The sequence below is a fragment of the Diabrotica virgifera genome, chromosome 1 (genome assembly GCF_917563875.1).
Source record: "Diabrotica virgifera virgifera chromosome 1, PGI_DIABVI_V3a".
Lineage (NCBI taxonomy): Eukaryota > Metazoa > Arthropoda > Insecta > Coleoptera > Chrysomelidae > Diabrotica > Diabrotica virgifera.
In genome coordinates this window covers 232912299-232933967 of record NC_065443.1, presented here as the reverse complement: position 1 = coordinate 232933967, position 21669 = coordinate 232912299, and the positions used below count along the sequence as shown (strand labels likewise).

Below are 21669 nucleotides of genomic sequence, written 5' to 3'. Positions count from 1 at the left end.
TGCCATATTCGGATTCAGTATAATCAAAAACAAAATAGAAACATATTTGATCAAAGTAAAATGATGAATTTTACGATATTTTTATAATTATTAATACAAAACAATTATTGTTATTGTTTAAACAATTAATAAACAATTAGCGGCCAAATCAGCGAGTAGAACTTTTTACTTTAACATGTATATAAACTCACAAAAAAAGTTTTAGAAAAATATAAGCTTGTTTGAATTTTTCCGAAACAATGCATGTTTTCGTTCTAATTGCACTCCCCTAATATGCTTGATATGAAATCTTAAATTTGACAGGCAAAAACAGTTTTTAGTATAATAGGTGAAATAAAGTAAATAAAATATTTATAGTCCATTTGTGCACGGCTTTTGCTAAAAATTTTAAAGAACTGCTTGGATTGACATGAAATTTGGCATGCACATCTCAAAGAAAAAAATTGATATTTTGCCGATGTGTGCTTTTGCCCTGGGAGTGAGTTTCACCGCTTCTCGGGGGTGAAAACGTATGATTCAAAATAAGTCCGGAAATGGGTAAATTCTTGTTCTATGTATAGAGTGTTTTCACTAAGTCAATAATTTCCGAGTTATTTGCGAGTGAAGATGTTCATTTTTTTTAGTCAGTTTTTCGCAAATAACTCAGAAAGTAAGTATTTTACCGAAAAAAATATTCTTAACAAAAATATAACATAAAAAATTGAAAAAAATTGTATAAGAATATATTAACTTAAAATAACCAAACAATTAAGAACTATTCGGGGAAAACTCATCATAACTCTTTTAAAGTGTTTAAAAAAAGCTTTTGTTGTTTCATAAAAAAGTTTTTAACATCAAAAGTAAGCAAGTTACGAATAAAATAAAGTTAGTCCATTTTTTTTGGTAAAAAAAATCGTTAAAATCACCCCTTAATTAGCATCCCAATCGAAATTAATTATTATCGCTTCACAAGATACTTTATTTATTTATTATTTATATTATGACCTGTAAGCGTTCCAAAATAGCGCCTATTTTTTGAAAAAAAAATTGGTTTTAAATTAAAAAGTTTTTTCGTTTAATTTTAAAAAAATTCATTTTTTTTTCAAAATAACTGAAAAATTATTAGTGATACCAAAAATATCAGACAGTAAAAAAACGTAGGTTTTGATTTTTTTAATACTTTGGATTTTTTGTCTTTGTATAAGACAAAAATTGGTTAAGATTTGGCTGTTCAAAATTTGCATATACTCGTGATTTGTAACTCGTTCACGCCCTTTCAAAAAAAAGCACTTTGAGCTGATGAAACTAACAGATTATATAAACAATACACCCAGTATCCAATAATGTTTACGAACTTTTAAATTTAACTGTTGGCGCTTTTTCCATATACATATGTGTTCTTCATGTCAAAGTTTTGTCCAGGTGCATACCAAGGTATTTAACGCTTTCGGCTTGTGGAATTGCTTTGTTATTTATTTCTATATTAGGCGATATTTTGCGACATTTTGTAAATAGGATATGTTGTGATTTTGATTCATTGATCTTTATTCGCCATTTCTTTGTCCACTTTTCTTTATCCACTTTTCTTTGTCCACTTTTCTTTGCTCTTTTTTTCTAATTCTATGAAGAAGAGATCACGTGGTTCATTTGTTTGCCCGATTTTTTACATTAATTAGGTGTATAACGTTATATCCTTGTTTTTTTAAGACATCTATTATATCCTCTTGCGGAGTCCTATGATGAAGATTCCTTAGCACAGCTCTGTATAGTTTTTCCTCCGGTAATTTGTAGGTGTGCCGTACTATTTTGTTAGCATCCAGGGTTTCTTTAATTAATTTATAACTCTCAACTGTGTTTGGTTGAATTTTCATATTACTGTCCCTTAATAATTTGTAACAGGGAGATACCGGATTCCATCAAAATAAGAAAACTTCAATACTTGGGTCATATAACACGTGGTGACAGATATGAACTCCTAAAATTAATTATGCAGGGAAAGATTCAAGGAAGGCGCAGCATAGGTAGGAGAAAAATGTTCTGCTGAGAAATCTCAGAAAATGGTTGGGATGCAGCTCAATTGAACCCTTTCGGGCTGTAGTGTCGAAAGTGAGAATAGCAATGATGATTGCCAACCTCCGTCGCGGAGATGGCACGTAAAGAAGAAAGAAGTAATTTGTAAGTAAATTGTCAATTTATTTTCATTCTCTTGTGATCTTATTTTTGATAATTTTTTTCGATAATTTCCGTCGTCAAGTATTACGTCAGATACTCTTCGTTGCTACGAAAAAATACATTAAGTGACAGTAATGACAATTAATGTTTTACAACTTGTCACAGAGAATACAAAGAAACAGGTTTAGTAAATATTCATACGAATATATCAATACAACATTAGTTAAAATTATTTAAAAAGATAGTTTTCTTCGTAAAATAATCTTACCCAATTACTCTCGAGCTCTTAAATTATCGATTTGTTTTACCCTCGTGACATTTTGACAAAATTTCACACCCCTTCGGGTCGTGAAATTAAAACTGTCAAAGTGTCACTCGAGATAAAAATCGATCATTTTAGAGCTCTCTTGTAATTACTGCTGATTATTTCATTCATAGAGATCCTTACCAATAGAAAGCTACAGAAATAAAAATTATAGCGATTATTTTTTAATGATTTTAACTTCGAATCGTATAGTAAGATATTTGATCACGTGTTTAATTCTGTCCAATCAGATTAAAATTATAGTGAGAATTATCTACTGTAGAAAATTACCGATAGAATTTTTTTAAGTAGATTGTTTCTGTTTAATGGCAACCAGTTTAGTAGTTTTGACAACTGTCACATTTAAGAAAATATCCATAATATACGTATTAAAAAATAATCTTACGAATATCACACGACAGTAAGAAAAAATAAGAAAATAATGCTTCATTTTTACTCAAATTTGTTGTCATTGGGCAATAGCCACCCGAGCCCTGCGGGCTCTCGTGTCTATTGCCAGACAACAAATTTTCGAAAAACTGTCGCATTATTTTCAATTTACTGAGAATTATCTTCTGTAGAAAATTACCGATAGAATTTTTTTAAGTAGATTGTTTCTGTTTAATGGCAACCAGTTTCCTAGTTTTGACAACTGTCACATTTAAGAAAATATCCATAATATACGTATTAAAAAATAATCTTACGGATATCACACGACAGTAAGAATAAATAAGAAAATAATGCTTCATTTTTACTCAAATTTGTTGTCATTGGGCAATAGCCACTCGAGCCCTGCGGGCTCTCGTGTCTATTGCCAGACAACAAATTTTCGAAAAACTGTCGCATTATTTTCAATTTATTCTCACTCTCTTGTGATATTATACCCGAAAATTTTTGATAATTTCCCGTCGTCAAGTATGACCTCAGATGTCCTCCGTTGCTACGAAAAAATGAACATTCAGTGACATTAATGACAATTATTCATGTTATACAACTTGTCAAAGAGAACACCAGGAAGAGGTTTAGCAAATATTTAGGCGAAGATATCAATAAACTATTAGTTAAAATGATTTAAAAACAGTTTTATTCATGAAATAATCTTATCAAATTACACTCGAACTCTTCAAAATTAGGTATCGATTTGTTTTGCCCTCGTGACACTTTGACATAATTTCACTCCCCTTCGGTCGTGAAATTAAAAGTGTCAATCGGGAATAGTCGGGATACAAATCGATAATTTTAGACCTCTCGTGTAATTATTACTGAGAAATAGATGGAGATGCATGCAGTAGAATTAGGGCTGGATGGATAAAGTGGAAAGAAGCGAGTGGTGTGTTGTGTGAAAGAAAAATCCCAATAAAAACTTAAGGGAAAATTCTATAAAACAGCCATAAGACCGGCTATGATGTACGGAACTGAATGTTGGGCAATGAAAAAGAAAGAGGAACAACGAATGCATGTGGCGGAAATGAAAATGCTTAGATGGATGAGTGGAGTGACAAAGAAGGATAAAATTAGAAATGAGTATATTAAGGGAAGTCTAGGTGTGGCACCAATTGATGCCAAAATGAGAGAGCATAGGTTAAGATGGTTTGATCATGTTCAAGGTCGAGACCTTAATCACCCAATACGAAGAATAGCTGAAGTGCAGATTCCTGGATGGAGTAGGAGACGAAGACCAAAAAAAACCTGGGGGAGACGATAAGGCAGGACATGTTGGTACAGGGGATTCACATTGATATTACCCAAGATAGAATTGTGTTGAGAAATGCAATTAGGGAAGCCGACCCCGCATAGGGATAAGGCAGAGAATGATGATGATGACTCGAGCTGACCCAGCTTGACCTCAGCGGACACGGAGCTTGAAAACACAAATGTGCACGAGTCTAAGAATGATTGAAACTAGTTAGAGGGCTTTTGGCGCCCTCTGAACTAACTAAAATAAGACGGCTCTTGTCTTGCTTCACGAAATTGTGTGGTATTCATTTATTCAAATGTTTTGTCTAGTTCTTTGTCTTGGATTTTTGGTAACTACCGTATACTTGGTCTTATCTTCGTTGATTTCCAAGCAATTTCCCTGGTCCACTTTCAAGAAAGGTAAAAACTTCTTTCGTATCTCTGGTGGATTGTGCAATTGTGTCGACATTTTCAGCAAAAGTTAACAGTACCTTCTCACCCTGAAAAACGAAGCCATTTTTAATGATGGTTATCCTTTTCTAACTGCATGTTCTAAAGCGAATTTTAATAACAAATAGGGAAGTGGATCCGTTTTGATTTAAAACTCTTCTGATGTACTGCTGCCAATTCTTATACATGTACATGAATTCTTCACAAACATCTATGCTAATTCTACAGTTTTCTGGGTACTCCCATTTTCACCATTACTTTCCACAGTGTACCTATCTCTGTTTACAGAGTCATACGCTTGTTTAAAATGCACAAAAATTTGATGTACCTACCTATATATTTCTGTATCGGGGCAGATGAAGTTAATCCTCGGCTTTTTCTAATCTTTTATTAAGTAAAAAGTTTATTATAAAGTTTTTGTGTAAATGCAATGAACTATAGTTAATTTTAATTATCTTTGGGACTCATTTAAGTTTTGCAATTATTCCAAATATCATTGAAATTTATCAATACAGATAACACGTTACAATATGGGGCGATCTTTATTTAAACATGAAGATATTTGTTATGTATGCGTTGATTTATAAAACATAAATTTATATTTAACATTTTTATTGGCTTTTTATCTTTTTAGAATAAAACAATTTTTTTTTAAATAAAATATTTATTATTTGGACTTATAAATTGGAACATTGGTCATTTTCATTTGGACGACAGTTAAGAATAGATAGAATCAGTAAATATTATAATAATAATAATATACGTTTATTCAAATTAATAGTTAGTACAATAATTTACAATTTCGGTTTACTTACACTAAAATAAACGTAAAAAAAGTCTTAAAAGCATAAACATGCTTGTTGACTTAATCTGTCTAATATTGACAAGTTTATGTTTATTGTTTTTTTTTTACAAATCATTATTTTATTTTACAGTTTCTAATCTAATATCTATGTTTTTTGTTTATCTACTATAATTTAAATTTATTAAATTGTTACAAAACTCCCTGTTTTCTTTTACCCAAGCAGTAACTAATTTTTTATACAAACAAAAATTTTTGATATTTTTAAAATTTATGGGCAATTGATTGTACAGGGTGTCCAGAAACTCTACCGACAAACGAAGACAGGAGATTCCTCAGATAATTTTAAGATAATTTAACCCAAATCATCTAGTCCGAAAATGCTTCCTAAGGGAGCTAGAGCTTTTTGAAGATGGCGTCTTGTAATTAGTTTTTCGTAAATACCTTCAGAACGCTTCTAGTTAGAAAAACGAAAACTGGTACACGTATTTATCTTTCAAATATAAATCGATTTCATCCATTGCGAATTTCTAGTACCGGTCATAGGCGTCCGGTTTGGGTAGGGCGCCGGTGATTTTATCGAATAACTTTTTTGTCTTTAATTTTTAAGCATTTTTGATTCTGGATTATTAAATTATGAGGTATTCTAGTACTAAAAGGTACTCTTGCTTTCAGTCGATAGGATATACCGTTTTCTAGAAAAATCGATTTGAAAATTTTTCGTTTTCTGAATTCCAAAAAAAAATTAAAAAAAAAATATTTAGAAAAACGAAAACTGGTACGTTTATTTACATTCCAGAGATGAATCGATTTTATTAATTGCGAATTTCTAGTACCGGTCATATGCGTCCGTTTTGGGTAGGTCAATGGTTATTTTATCGTATAACTGTTTGTCTCTAATTTTTAAGCCTTTTTGTCACTAGATTATTAAATTATGAGGTATTTTAGTACTAAAAGTTACTCTTGCTTAAGTTGTTGAAATACACGTCTTTTATTGAAAATTTTTTTCAATTTTTTTTTTTTCAAATTCTAGAGACGAAAAATTTTCAAATCGATTTTTCTAGAAAACGGTGTGTCCTACCGACTTAAAGTAAGAATACATTTTATTACTGGAATATCTCACAATTTGATAATCCAGAGTCAAAAGTGCTTAAAAGTTAAAGACGAAAAATTTATGCGATAAAATAACAGTTGCCCTACCCAAAACGGACGCCTATGACCGGTACTAGAAATTCGCAATAAATGAAATTGATTTATCTCTGGAAGATAAATACTCGTACCAATTTTCGTTTTTCTAACTAGAAGCGTTCTGGAGGTATTTACGAAAAACTAATTACAAGACGCCATCTTCAAAGAGCTCTAGCTCACTTAGGAAGCATTTTCGGACTAGATGAATTGGGCTAAATTGTCTTAAAATTAACTGAGGAATCTCCTGTCTTCGTTTGTCGGTAGAGTTTCTGGACACCCTGTATATTCTTGGAGCAAAATATTTAATTGACCGTTGTGTGATTGTTTTTAAAGTGTGAAGACATTCGACATTCAATTTTCTTCTTGTTTCATAATTTGACACTTTTACTTTAAGAGGAATTTTATCTTTATAAATATTTTTAAGTAACTCTAAGCAGTACAATTGCCGAACATCAAGAACCTGAGTTTCATGAAAAAGTTGGTCTGAGGGATATGTTTTTCGTTTTCCATATATTAGTTTAAGGAACCATTTCTGAGTATTTTGAAGGGTCATCAGATGACAATCAGCTACTCCACCCCATCCTAAAATCCCATATACAAGATGACATTGTACTAGAGACAGGTAAAGCATTTTAAGCTGTTCAACATCCAAAAACTCTTTTAAATAGCGGAATTTTGGTAGCAGTTTAGTAATATTTTTTATTTGTAAGTCCCATTTAAGGTGCCTGTCAATTAAAACTCCTAAATATTTTATGTACTCTGCTTTAGATATTTGTTGTTTTTTATTTATTTTTAATTAATTAAAAGTTGACAGAGAATTTTTATATATTGCAAAAGGTATATATTTGGTTTTTTCATAGTTTAATGTGAGTTTATTTATTTGCAACCATGTTTTTATAATTTTAAAGTCTTGTTCTGCTATAATTTTAAGATCTTCCCAATTATCTGCCTTATAAAAAATGGCAGTGTCATCAGCAAAACTAATTATGTTTCCAACAGTTTTTAGTTTGAGCAAGTCATTAACATAGAGTGTAAAAAGTAGAGGGCCTAAAACGGTTCCTTGCGGTACGCCATAATTAATTACTTCAGGATCACTTTTGACACCATCAATTTCTACAAATTGTTTTCTGTCAGTTAAGTAGCTTTTTAGTAATGTCAAAACCCTTCATCTCAGACCATACTTCTTAAGTTTTTTAAACAAGATCTCGTGAGATATCGTGTCAAACGTCTTAGAGAGATCGACAAATATGCATAAACTACGTTTATTGGACTCAAAAGCTTCTGATATTTGTGATGTTAGTTTACAAATCGCATCTTGTGTCGATTTTCTTTCTCTAAAACAGTATTGGCAATCCGATATTATACTAAACCTATCAAAAAAACTTACTAATCTATTCTTTAAAACTTTTTCAAATATTTTGGAAAAAACAGACAACAAAGAGACTGGTCTGTAGTTAATCACGTCTTCTTTATTTCCTTTTTTAAACAGAGGTTTGATTGTGCCTATTTTCAGACATTCTGGAAAGCAACCATCCTGAAAACATGCATTAATGAGAAAAGTAAAAGGAGTAATAATTTCTTCTTTATTTTGTTTGATGGTTTCTGTCTTTAATAATAAATATGTGATTAGAAATAAATAGAAAATGTGGTAGATTTTAGATGTGAAAATATTCTCTATAACTTTGTAAATGTAGTAAATGAAAAAATAAACTTTGATGAAGATGAACTAACTGACCCAATGGGATAATACAGGGGGATCCCCTGAGTCTTCTACTGTTCAACCTGATCCTGGGTGAAATAATAAAAAAATAAGAACTAAAATGGATACCAAATGGGAGAATAATAATTAAAAAGTATCTGCTATGCAGACGATGCAACACTAATCTCTAAAGTCAAGATGATTTACAACGTATACTGCACCAATTTAATATAACCGCCAAAATATTTCCCCACAAAAGGCAAAATGCATGGTTAAAACAGCAAATTTAGTAAGGTGTAAATTAGAGCTGGAGTGATGGATTTTAAATATCTAGGCATCACATCTATCTAGCTACGAAAGCACTAAACAGAAATAGAAGATTAAGTGAACTAGAGCAAACAGTAGCAGGTTGCCTGAATGACACAATATATAAATAAAAATATCGAAAAAGAAATTCAAGACAAAATTTAAAAAACAGCCGTCAGACCAATATTGACATAAGCGGTAGGAACACCACCTGACACAGACAGGACAAAAAGGATACTAGAAAAATACCAGAGATGAAAACCATTGGAAAAATCGACGTAACACACTATGGGACAGGGCTAGAAGTACAGATATACGACGGAAGATGCAAGGTGGAGAACATTAAACTGGGTAAGAAACAGAAGAGTAGAATGAAATGACCATATAAGCCCAATGACAACAAATAGAGTAGTAAAGACGATCAGTGGGAAGACCACGAAAACGAAGGAACGACAACTTCGAACAACATTTAAAAAACAGGCACAGTCATGTCTACAAAAAAGAAGAAGAAGAAGAAGAAGAAGAAGAAGAAAAAGAAAAAGAAGGAGTATCCACTTGTTAGTGCACAATTCTTTAATTCACACATTTTAGTAAATATGTAACTATTTTGTGATTATGTACACGGTTTTAAAAAACTGTCTTTTGTTAACGTTTTTAGAACAATTAACGTAATACCTACGTATATGTAATTAGTTTGGTGTATTATTAGATTCAAATCCGAATATTTTCTGATGTAAATACACATACAAAATGTTCACGTAAACATTTACAGTAAAATAAAAATTAGTAAGTGTTACACAACTTAAATATTGAAATAGCTCCGATAACTTTGTCTCCCATCCAATGTTTAATCAAATACGTTGTTCTATTTTTGTACCGAACAAAAGCATAATTATATTTTAGAATTAAATAAGGACATGCAAGGAAAATCCATTCATTACTGGTTTGGTTTTAAAAAATACATAATAATAGTTGTACGGATAAATATTATTTATTTGAACTTGTTAATTTATATTATAAAGTCAGAGTGGCGGTTAGTGTCTGTAGATAACTCAAATTAATTAATAATAATGGCAGAATAAAGCCGCATACGACTTAGTTAATAGGGGTAAACTTACACTTGCTGTGGTAGAATTTCAAATAACGCTTCATCTTGTCCAATTAACTGAACTTACTCTCACAGGATCAGAGAGAATGGTAAAAATCCAAAACGATTTCTCAAGACCCTTCCATTGCAAAAAATGGACTAAGATAGACTATCATGTCTATTATTTAAATTGGCATTAGAAAATATAATTCTAGATTCCCAGTTTAATACGGATGGTACTATCTTTAACAAATCAGTACAAATTGTAGGATACGCAGATGACATTGACATCATAGGTCGGTCAACAGAATCTCTGACTGGAGCATTTCGGTCGTTAAGAGCATCTGCTCAGAGAGTGGAACTAAATATAAATGTTCAAAAGACCGAATATATGTGTTGCACTAGACTAGGTCAAGTAAACCGATAACACCTACAAGAATAATATAGAACTGGAAGGTGTCGACACCATCATATACTTAGGCTTGCGGCTAACTAAAGATAACAGTGATAGATATGTCAGTGAAGAAATTAAAAGAATAATAGTGCTCGCCAGTAAGTGTTACTATGGCTTAAGAAAACAGATGGCCTCAAAAATACCTATAAAAATTAAATTGACTGTCTACAAAACACTAATAAGACCAGTACTAACATATGGTTCAGAAACTTAGCTACTGATACAGAATGACCAAGACCTGCTCAAACGTTTTGAGCGAGAAATCCTAAGACAAATATATGGAGGCATAAAAGAACAAGGTTTGTGGCGCAGGCGTTAAAAATTTGAGTTGTATAGAAGTTTTGGAGAACCTGACGTTGTAAAATTCATTAGTAACAATGAGCAAGAGGAAGACCGAAACTTAGCTAACAACTTAGAAAATGATTTAAAATCTATTGGAATTAGAGCATGCAGAAGAGTTGCCAGAGACAGAGGCAAATGAAAGATTGTTCTGAAGGATGCTTTGGCTCATAAAGGGCTGTAACGCTACTGATGATGATGAATGGCAGAATAATATAAAAATAAAGCAAAATTTTCCCCGCTTTCTGGCCACTCTTCTCTTTATAATATCTTTCCCATTCTCACTATTTTACCCTCTCTCTCACATTCTTTCAGTTTGAACAAATTTAGTGCTACCTCTATTTCTTAGCGATATTATTTCTTCTTACGGTGCCCATCCATTCCGGGTGTTGGCGATCGGCGTGGTTATTCTAACTTTTCTTGCTGCTACTCAGAATAATCCGGTTGTCGATGTGTTGAACCACTTACTAAGGCTTTGAAGACAAGATATTCTTCTTCTCTCTAAACACCTAATCCTGAATAATGAGTTGCAACATATTCTAGTTTTTGCTTACTTAAGACTTCCTATTGTACCTTACGGTGTCGAGAGAAGTGGAAAAATTAGACGTCTCCATGCCTTGCGGTCAGTAGCTGGTCTCGCTGCCTCTCTCCACACAATATTCCTTTTTGCGGAAGCTTTTCCAATATCTGCATTCCATGTCCTCGCTGGATTGCCTGTTCGGCGTTTTTTGTCAATACAACTTTCCATACCCACTTTACAGTTCTACCTTTACTCATTCTCGCCATATGTCTGAACAACGATAACTGTTTCGTTTCAAGTACGTCTAAGGTCATTCCGAAACCGCACTGTTCACGTATTTCTTCATTTCATATCCGATCACGTTTGGTCACCTCGGTTACCGCTCGTAAATATCGTATTTCGATGCTTGAATTTTACTACGAATTTTGTCGTTCACTGTCCACGTTTCACTATCGTAGAGTAGCATCGGCTAGTATACAATTTTAAATACTCTCGTTTTTTGTTTTCAGGCTTACTTCCTTCTTCCTAGTAAAATTCTTACAGTTGAGTCCGCGAGTCTTTACCCGTGGGTCATTAATACCTGGCGAGATAAAACACATACTTTTTATTTAGCATCATTCTCTTCCACGCATGAAATTAATGACAAACCAGCTGCAGCCTGTTATTAAGTAAAGACACATGTCATTTTTATGAACGATTTAGACTCAGTGCATTGAAAAGAGATAGGTACAAAGAAAGACGATTGGGGATGTCTTCACATATTTTAAGTACAATTTCTGAAGTTTTGGTTTGTTTACTTTTGTGGCTGTCAGTTTGTTGAATTTTTTGCTGTTATTTTGTCGAATTTTTGCATTTTGAAGTTTTTTTATAGTATACAAACAGTTGTTTTCACAACTAATTTTATATTGGAGTTAAATTTTGTAATAAGTTTATGTTATTTTACGATAAATTTTGACAACGGACAAAGCTAACCTTATTGTTGACAAAGTTGAATGCTTGTGTTTAAGGTTCCGCCAAAGTGAATAAAATAACAAAACGAAAATATTTTATCGAATTTTTTTATAAATTGTTTATTTATTTATTAATCAATGATAATAAAATAATTTATTAAGCTACTTCAAATGTAGCTGTAATTATGCACCAAAATTTTAAAGCAAAACTTAAATTTGACATTCTATTTATTTAATAACGTCAAATTTTATACTATAACCCGTGATCGGAATATGTAATATCCACTTGCCGTTGCGTTTAGTAAATTTCCGACTTATTTCGTATGCTTTAAATGATGACGCACGGGTAAAGACTCGCGGACTCAACTGTATTTAGTGTATAGTATAATTTTCTTGCACCCATTATCCTGCTATTTATTTGTGGTTATATATTTCCTTGTACATTCATTGTTGATCCTAGATACTTGAAGCCCTATACTTGTGTAATGGTCTCATTATTTAACTTTACATATTTATATTTTCTCGCGTTTTCGATATTACTAAAGCTTCTGTTTTTTCGATATTTATTTTCATCTCGAATTTTTTAAAAGCCTCATTTCAAATATTCACTTGAAGGTGTTTTTCTGATTTTGCCACAATCTGATCCTGATCCACATATTTGTCCTCTAAAATTTTTACTCCGTTTGATTTCTTTTGTCTTAAATTTTTTAGGATCCTGTATCTTATAATAATACATATACAGTGAGCACGTAAAGGTTGGAATAAATTCATTTTCTCGAGAATGGACGATTTTGGAAAAAAATCCCGAAACAGGTCAATTTTTATTTTTAAATTACGACTTTTGGCATATATATCATACTAGTGACGTCACCCATCTGGGCGTGATAACGTCATCGATGATTTTTTTAAATGAGAATAGTGGTCGTGTGATAGCTCATTTGAAAGGTAATTCAATTCTCTATTCAGTAATATAAACATTAACATAATTATTTATACAGGGTGTCCAAAAAAAAATTTTTGGATTAAATTTATTGACATAAAAAGAGGAATATATGTAATTTATTTCATTCAAAATACATTTTACTGCTCTCAGAAAACAGAAAAAAATGAATATTTGAAAACTAATCATTGATATTGGCTTAAATTAAATGTTCAAATTGTCACGGGGCTGGTGGTTGGCTGCTTTAATATTGAATTTAAGCAAAAAATAACATTTATTTACCAAAAAACATTTTTTTCTGTTTTCTGATAGCAGTAAAATGTATTTTGAATTAAATAAATTACACACATTCTTCTTTTTATGTCAATAAATTTAATTCAAAAAAAATTTTTTAGGCACCCTGTATAAATAATTATGTTAATGTTTATATTACTGAATAAAGAATTGAATTACCTTTCAAATGAGCTATCATACCACCCCTATTCTCATTTAAAAAATCATCGATGACGTCATCACACCCAGACGGGTGACGCCACTAGTATGATATATATGCCAAAAAGTCGTAATTTAAAAATAAAAATTGACTTGTTTCGGGATTTTTTTCCAAAATCGTCCGCTCTTGAGAAAATGAATTTATTCCAACCTTTACGTGCTCACTGTAGATATAGATAATGCAACTTCGCATTACCCTTACTATCACTCTCCGATAACTTTGTCTCCCATCCAATGTTTAATCAAGTATGTACGTTGTTCTATTTTTGTCGCGAACTAAAGCATAATTATATTTTAGAATTAAATAACTACATGCAAGGAAAATCCATTCATTACTGTATGGTTTGGTTTTAAAAACGACATAATAATAATTGTACTGGAAATCATATTTATGTATTATTATTTATTTTTAATTGTTTATTTATAATATAAAGTCAAAGTGCCGGTTCGTGACAACTCAAATTATTAATAATAATTGCAGAATAATTTAAAGGTTCAACAAAAGTTTCCCCGCTCTCCGACCTCTCTTCTCTTTACAGCCTTTGTTTCCCGCTTTCACAATTTTACCCTAGCACACACACATTTTACATACACATACACACATAGTTCCATTGTGGATCTCACTTTCATCAGCACCAGGCCTCGTTAAGGGTCTTCTTCGAAGTAATCGAAGGTATTGGATATTTATATATCCAGTGATCATAATGCGTCACTATGGGAAATATCCATTGAACAGAACGGAATGAAGAAGGAAGAATGTGTACTTGAAGGATACATACGCCGACTAATGCAGTTGGTTGGAGGGTGAAAACTTTTAATCGGATTGCCTTCACAGTGGCTCTAGATAGCTAACTAACCTAACCTAACCCAATCTCCGCTGTAAACGCTGAAAATAAGACCGAGGAGCTGATAAAAAGGGTCATCGAGGCCTGCAACGCACACTGAACCCCGTCACAAACTAACGTTTACCGATACATTGGTGGAATCAGTGAGCATAAGTGCTCTAAATGAAGAGTGCCTCAAAGCGAGAAGACCTTCTTAACGTGGATGGAGATGGAAAAACTCTACAGATCTGGTGATAGAGTACAAGAACGAATGCATAAGGCTAAATAAGGCAATCAAAGATAGCAAACGACAATGCTAGGTTGAGCTTGATGGTGAATCTGGGTGGTGAATAATTCGTAGGGCAGGCCAGACAAGGTAGTCATGACTTACCTGAAAAGCCATTCAACGCCGACACCTTCCCTCAGCTCCTAGAGAAGATCGTTACTGCACTAGACCCTCAACAAAACATTGTTATTCAATCAAAGAGTGCGAAGCTGAAGAAATCACGTCGATAACAGAGGATCAACTGATGGAGGCGTGTAATAGGGCTAACATGCAGACGTATTTTCTCCTAGTGGAATAGAAATGTTTAAGTTTCCGCCACTATTGAATATTCCTACACCGGACCCTTCTGCAGTTTTAAACCCGTCTCTATACCGGGTACGTATAATCTTGCAGTCTGGGTTAAGTGTTTCCTCTGCCCCATCCTGTCTTGGACAAATGTCCACTTGGAAAGGTAGTTTAGGCCTATATATCTTTGCCAGAAAGTCAGAAATTATCATCCATCTGGTCTCACTAATTTCATTTATAATATTTTTATGTCCTGATCGAACAAATACGTTGCTCAGGTTTTCTGATATTCTGGAATATCCCATTCTTCCCTCTGTTCTTAAAATTATATCTAAAGGAGAGAAGTCCAGTATGTCTTCCCTAGCTGCTGTTGGTGTGCCTCTTTTAGCTCCTGTCATTCCGATTAAAGCAAGTCTTTGCATTTTTCTTAGTTTAAAAATGGTACTTTTTTGCTGCACCTGTGGCCACTATACCGCTGATGCAGATATAACTGCTAATTTTAGTACCACACAGTAACGTAGTTACTGCTCTCTTGGTTATTGGTTCGATCTGCAGATTCCAAGTACCAGTTAGGTTTATTGGGCTCAACCCTTCTAAATTCCTTCTTTTAGTAAATTTCATGATTTTGAACGTCTGGGGGCTTACGTTAAGCCCTATTTATTGAAGTTAATTCCGTAATTGCTGTCAGAGCCTGTTGCATCATATGTCTGACTGTGCCATTAATTTTCGGTGGGCTAACATGCCGAGGTCATCCGCATATTACAGGACATTATGCCTTTCGTTGCTGAGTTTAGCTACCAGCCTATCCATGACCAAACGGCTTGTTCACAGAAATTTCAGGCTTCTTTTGCATTCTATGCTTCTATTATTTTCTGAAAGGTGGTCTTTTAAAAAAGAACTAATACAATACACCAAATCTTTTTGGCAAACTAGTAGCAATTGTAAAGAATAAGAAAATTTCAAATTGGAATAAAAGAGAAATAAAACAAAAGTAACATTGTCACATAAGCTAGAAGATAATAGGATTCTCAGCATGTTAGTCTTAAATAAGTTTCTAAATCAAGACACATGTGACGTCAAAATAAAGTTTTTCAGATACTGGTGTAAAAGTCTTGTGAGATTTTGGTTATCAGCTTATTCATACACCAGCTTTGTCCATGTTTTCTTTCTTTTGTTTTCTATTTGAAATATTATATTTTGATTTAGTCTGGCTATTTGTATACATTCTAATACCTTGCCAAACTTTTACAAGCCAGTAAAAGTTTTTATCATAAATCAAATCCGACTTTGACATTCCTGACAACTTCGACGACTTCCACGGGACATTTAGAAGCAGGTGCCAGTGCGCCAGAGGCCGGTAAAAATAGTCTAACAAAGTACTGTTTGGATTAAAGGGGATATCTAACGAACAGTACAATAAAATAAAGACTGCCAAAGTTTATATTTTTCAATCGAGTATTTTTGGATAACTGCGTCAAACATCGTTTCTTTTTTCCATTCAAAAAGATTTCTCTATTCATTATTTATTATGAATGTTGATAGATGAGCTGTGACTATCGTGCTTTTTCATATACTTAATTTGTTTTTTGTGGTTGGAGACATCAAGCGGCAAATTCAGTGATTTGTTTTGAGGTAAGATCATAGTTTTGTGTTTAGTTTTTGCAGATCACCTACAAAATCGTATTCCTTTTATTGATTCACATGATTTTTGTTTGGTTTTCATAAAATCATGACCTATTTAACAAATATTATTATTTGTCTTTTTTCTCTTTTCAATTACTTTCTATTTCTTCGAGATTCTTCTTATATTTATACCTATTTCTTCGAGATTCTTCTTATATTTATACCTATTTTAATGGATATTACTAGATTTTGATAGTATTTTAATTTCTCGGAAAAATTGATCTCTTCCACCAAATAATAATGATAAGGCCCACACCAGACGGGCCACTCTGCAGCGCTACTCTGTGGATCCACAGAGTGGCTGAAACAGGCGATTTTCTATCGCCGGCGACTACGCTGCGAAGAGGATTGTTTGGAAGGGTTCGGCGTTTAATGTAATGAGTGAGAAAAAAAAAGTAAGCTTGTTCAAATTATTAAAAATTTGCCGGCTAATAATCTTTTAAAAAAGTGTGTTCGTCAAAGTCAGTATTTGTAATAGCCATAGTTTTAAATATTTTATAAAATTTCAACGCTTTGGAATTAAGAAGAACCAGACAAAACAGCTATATCACAGAAAGAAGCACCTAAAAAATTAACCAGTACATCGGGTATCCTACAGGCGTAAAATAGTTTGATACAACCTGACAACTGAGTGAAATTGAAAAACACGTTAGCTTGCAACCCCCTTTTAACCGATATATTATCGTTTTGTTTTCAACAACAAACAATAAAACCTTTTTTGACCTAGGATGGGACCCCACTATTTAACATAAATAAACAAACAAGATTGTATTTGTTTTGTTCAGTTCAAATGCATCAAATGTATAATAAAATGTAAATATAAATAGAGAAAACATAGCTTATGGGATTTATTCTTTTCGATAGGGCTACCTTCTTACCTTCTTTAAAATCAGAAACAAATAATTCAAAGATGACGTCCCACGCTTTTCCTTTGAATGCCCTACAAATATGTCCTCGGGTTCTTGTATGATATATATCCGGTCTGTTTTGCACTTCAATCAAAACCCGTTCCGAATCGAAATTTATTTTAGGTGCTCACCCTATAAATTCTCGTAAACATCTGCGGCAGCTACAAAAGTGGTCCGTCTGAATGGCGTTTGCCACTAGTGGACACCACTAGCAGTGATGCAGTGAGGCTCGGCGACTGTGGCTGGCCACAGTCGCTCGTCTGGGGTGCGACGTCCACTTCACATAAGAACCCACGATAAATCATCGGAAGCCGCTTTGTGGATCCACAGAGTAGCGCTGCAGAGTGGCCCGTCTGGTTTGGGTCTAAGGTGTACATTGCATAGTACAAGTTTTCTGTAACGTATATACAGGTGCAGGGCGGAATATATGACGACAGAAGATAGGTAGATGCGTTGGCATATTAAGACACATATCCACTATGTTTGCGAACATCTGGCGCTCCGCGCTCCATGCAACTCCTTCAATAAAATAGTAAACTGCAACTGCTCCAATCGATACGGCATGCGCTCCTCTACATACAGGGGTGTATTATTAAGAATATCCAATTCTGAGTTGTAGATTCTAGATCTCAAAATATTAAGATTTAACCCAAATCACTTACATTAAATATGGCTTCTTACTGAGTTACAGGGTGTTTTATTTAAAAATTTAAAAATTATTTTTACCCAGTACTTTAAAACTATTTGACGTATCCTTATCATACTTGGCGGAAAGTGTGACTACTATAGACCCTATTAAATTGTGATAAATAAACTTTTCTAGCTACTACCAGAGGCGTACGACAGGAGATAGTGAATGGTTGACCCTTCCCAAATTCTACGTCACTGGGGTAATTACTATTTTAGCACAATCTTTCGATTCTCCAATACTTTACATGTAAATAGTATACTCTTGATTGGTAACGATAGAGTCATTAGTTCTCGAGATATTTGAAGTTAAATATGAAACGGCACTGTTATTTTGATTAAGTAGTGTGTCGCGTTATTTTTAACTTCAAATATCTCGAAAACTAATGATTTTATCGTTACAGATGAAGAATATATTACTTACATAAAAAGTATTGGAAAATCTAAAAGTTACACTAAAATAGCTATTATGTTAGTGGCGTAGAATTTGGGAAGGGTCGACCAGACAATTTCCCCTGTCGTACGCCTCTGGTAGTAGTCAGAAAGGATTATTTAACATAATTTAGTAGAGTCAGGGTGTATTACCTAAACTTTCTACCAAGTATGATAAGGATAGGTACGTCAAATAGTTTTAAAATACTGGGTACAAATAGTTTTTAAATATTAATCATAATATGAATCATATCATAATTATTCAAAATAATTGTGCCGTTTCATGTTTAACTGCAAATATCTCGAAAACTAATCACTTTAGCGTTTCCAATAAAGAGTATACTATTTACAAAGAAAGTATTGAGGAATCGAAAAATTGTGCTAAAATAGTAATTCCCCCAGTGGCGTAGAATTTGGAAAGGGTCAACAATTCACTATCCCCTGTCGTAAGCCTCTGGTAGTAGCTAGAAACGTTTATTTATCAACCTTGATTAGGGTGTATAGTAGCCACACATTCTGCCACGTATGATAAGGATACATCAAATAGTTTTAAAGTACTGGGTAAAAATAGCTTTTAAATTTTTAAATAAAACACCCTGTAACTCAGTAAGGAGCCATATTTTATTTAAGTGATTTGAGTTAGATCTTAATATTTTGAGGACTAGAATCCACTCAGAGATTGGACATTCTTAATGATACATCCTGTATAAAACGCCACCGATTGGAGCGCCGAGGCGAAGCGTGCAGTGTTGCACGGTCCGGGAGCGCCAACGTTTCCACTAAGTGGAGCAGTTGCAGGAATGCGGAGCGCAAGAGGAGCGCGAACATAGTGGAGACGTGCCTTTTTTTGTGTAACATAGTCTTGGAGGAGGCGATAAAAAACGCAAATTATTGAAAAAGGTCACCATTTTTAATAATTCTTCACAAAGTATGTCATACACAGATAATTAAAATGGCATGGGAACAATGTTTAATTAATATTCCCAAAATATACTCTACATAAAAAAATATAAAAAGAGGACCAGAAAATAGACTAAACACGAAGACAAAAACTCTAATACCATATCAAAAATGAATAACCATTTTCAATTTCGTTGAAAAACGAAACTACAGCCGCATCATATTCTAGTTCAATCAGATAGTGCAGCAAGCACTTCTACCGGTTTCGAAACTTATTAGTCTCTCATCAGGAGGCACATATGCTGCTCTCTCTGACCCAACCAGGACAAACCCCGGCGTGCAGTTACGGATTGCAACGAACGAAATGGCAGGGATGCCCTGGCGGCAACTGCTAACAAAAGACTAAGTTTTCAATCTAATAGCACATAAAATAAAACCAAAAATATTACTCTACATCCCACCAGATTGAAAACAATGGGAACCTTTTCTGGTTACACCTACGAGGCTTCTAAAATTTGCAAGCCATAACGGATGCTGAGACTAAAGAAGATGAGGGAATTTTATAATTTGTAATTCACGTCCCATCTTCTCAGCGCGGTAAAGTTCCAACGAGAATAGTTACCTTCGTACTCCAATTAGAAACATGTAAATGAAAAATGAATAACCATTTTCAATTTCGTTGCAAAACGAAACTACAGCCGCATCATATTCTAGTTCAATCAGAGAGTGCAGCAAGCACCTCTATCGGTTTCGAAACTTATTAGTCTCTCATCAGGAGGCACTGATTGAACTAGAATATAATGCGGCTGTAGTTTCGTCTTGCAACGATATTGAAAATGGTTATTAATTTTTGATTTACATGTTTACTCTGATTGGAAAACGAAGGGAACTATTCTCAGATGGGACGTGAATTATAAATTATAAAATTCCCTCATCTTCTTTAGTCTCAGCATCCGTTATGGTTTGCAAATTTTAGAAGCTTCGGAGGTGTAACCAGAGAAGGTTCCTATTGTTTTCAATCTGGTGGGATGTAGAGTAATATTTTTTGTATTATTTTATATGCTATTAGATTGAAAACTTAGTCTTTTTTCTAATACTATATTTTGCTTTTAGTTATTCTACCTCTTTATGTTGTATCACTAAATATATTCCGCTAGCTACTTTTTTTCCTTAGTTGTGCCGCTTTATACTTTTGTACGTTTATTTGTTTCTTTATCGGTTCCTCTTTTTTACCTTTCATGGGCCATGTTAAACAGATACCTAAATACGAATGACAGCCCAGAAAATAATAAGGCAGACACCAGTAGGTATAAGGTCAAAAATTAGACACAAATGTAGGCACATGGAACAAATGTAATAAGATCTCTGGAAAGTCTAAAGATTACCAACAGGGCAAACAAAGCGAGGAAGGAGATCATAATGCAGAAAATAGAACAGAAAAGACGAAAGTAATGAATAACAAACATATTTCAGGCGAAAAATGTGTAATATATCTCATAGAGATACGAAGAAGAAGATGAGCATGACATATAGTATGATCGCAACAGAATAAAGCTCCCAGGTGAATCGTTATGTCACAATACGGAGAAAATAGACTGTTCATCTTCTTTCTAAAATGTAGGCATAAAAGGCAGAAAAGACAGAAGCAGAAGAAGATAGACACTTTATTTTGGAGCTGTAGCACCAGTGACGATGATGATATATTATGTAAATGACGTGGTAGTGACAAAAAAATGTTTTTAAGTTGTCTGTTATACAGCAACCGTACAGCAATCAATTGTACATCTGTAATCAATTGCACAGAAGTCATGGTACATATTTCAGAATTTTGGAACCTGTACCAGCTTGCACAGATCTAGGAAATGAGTAATACCTGCTTTTGTTTGGAGTCATGAAAGATATAGATAACTGTTTCACGTTCTCTCTTACGACATCTACAGCTTAAGTCTCCATGTAATTGCCCCAATATGTGCAGGTGTCCCTTGAGTAGTGCATGTCTAGTCTTGACATTCCGAATGTTCAAGTCAAATGACTTTGGCATTCGTGACAACTTCGACGACTTCCATGGAACATTTAGAAGCAGGTGCCAGTGCGCCAGAGGCTGGTAAAAAATAGTCTAACAAAGTACTGTTTGGATTAAAGGGGATATCTAAGGAAAAGTACAATAAAATAAAGACTGCCAAAGTTTATATTTTTCAATCGAGTATTTTTGGATAACTGCGTCTTTTTTCTATTCAAAAAGATTTCTCTATTCATTATTTATTATGAATATTGATAGATGAGCTGTGACTATCGTGCTTTCTCA

The 21669-nt window shown here is 33.5% G+C and overlaps 2 protein-coding genes across 3 annotated transcripts in view; both read left to right on the top strand.

The window, feature by feature from the left end:
- LOC114333043 (cGMP-dependent protein kinase, isozyme 1) overlaps nucleotides 1-21669 on the top strand; it is a 286543-nt gene that overhangs the window by 2110 nt on the left and 262764 nt on the right. Inside the window, exon 1 of one of the 2 annotated variants that reach the window (XM_028282884.2) lies at nucleotides 16368-16386. The exons of the other annotated variant lie outside the window; for it this stretch is intronic. The gene's annotated coding sequence lies outside the window, so the exon portion shown is untranslated. Of the gene's footprint in view, nucleotides 1-16367; nucleotides 16387-21669 lie in introns of those variants that run through there. 2 annotated transcript variants of the gene reach the window in all.
- The window catches only part of LOC114335144 (uncharacterized), a 47870-nt gene that overhangs the window by 25636 nt on the left and 565 nt on the right, over nucleotides 1-21669 (top strand). The window lies entirely within an intron of this gene.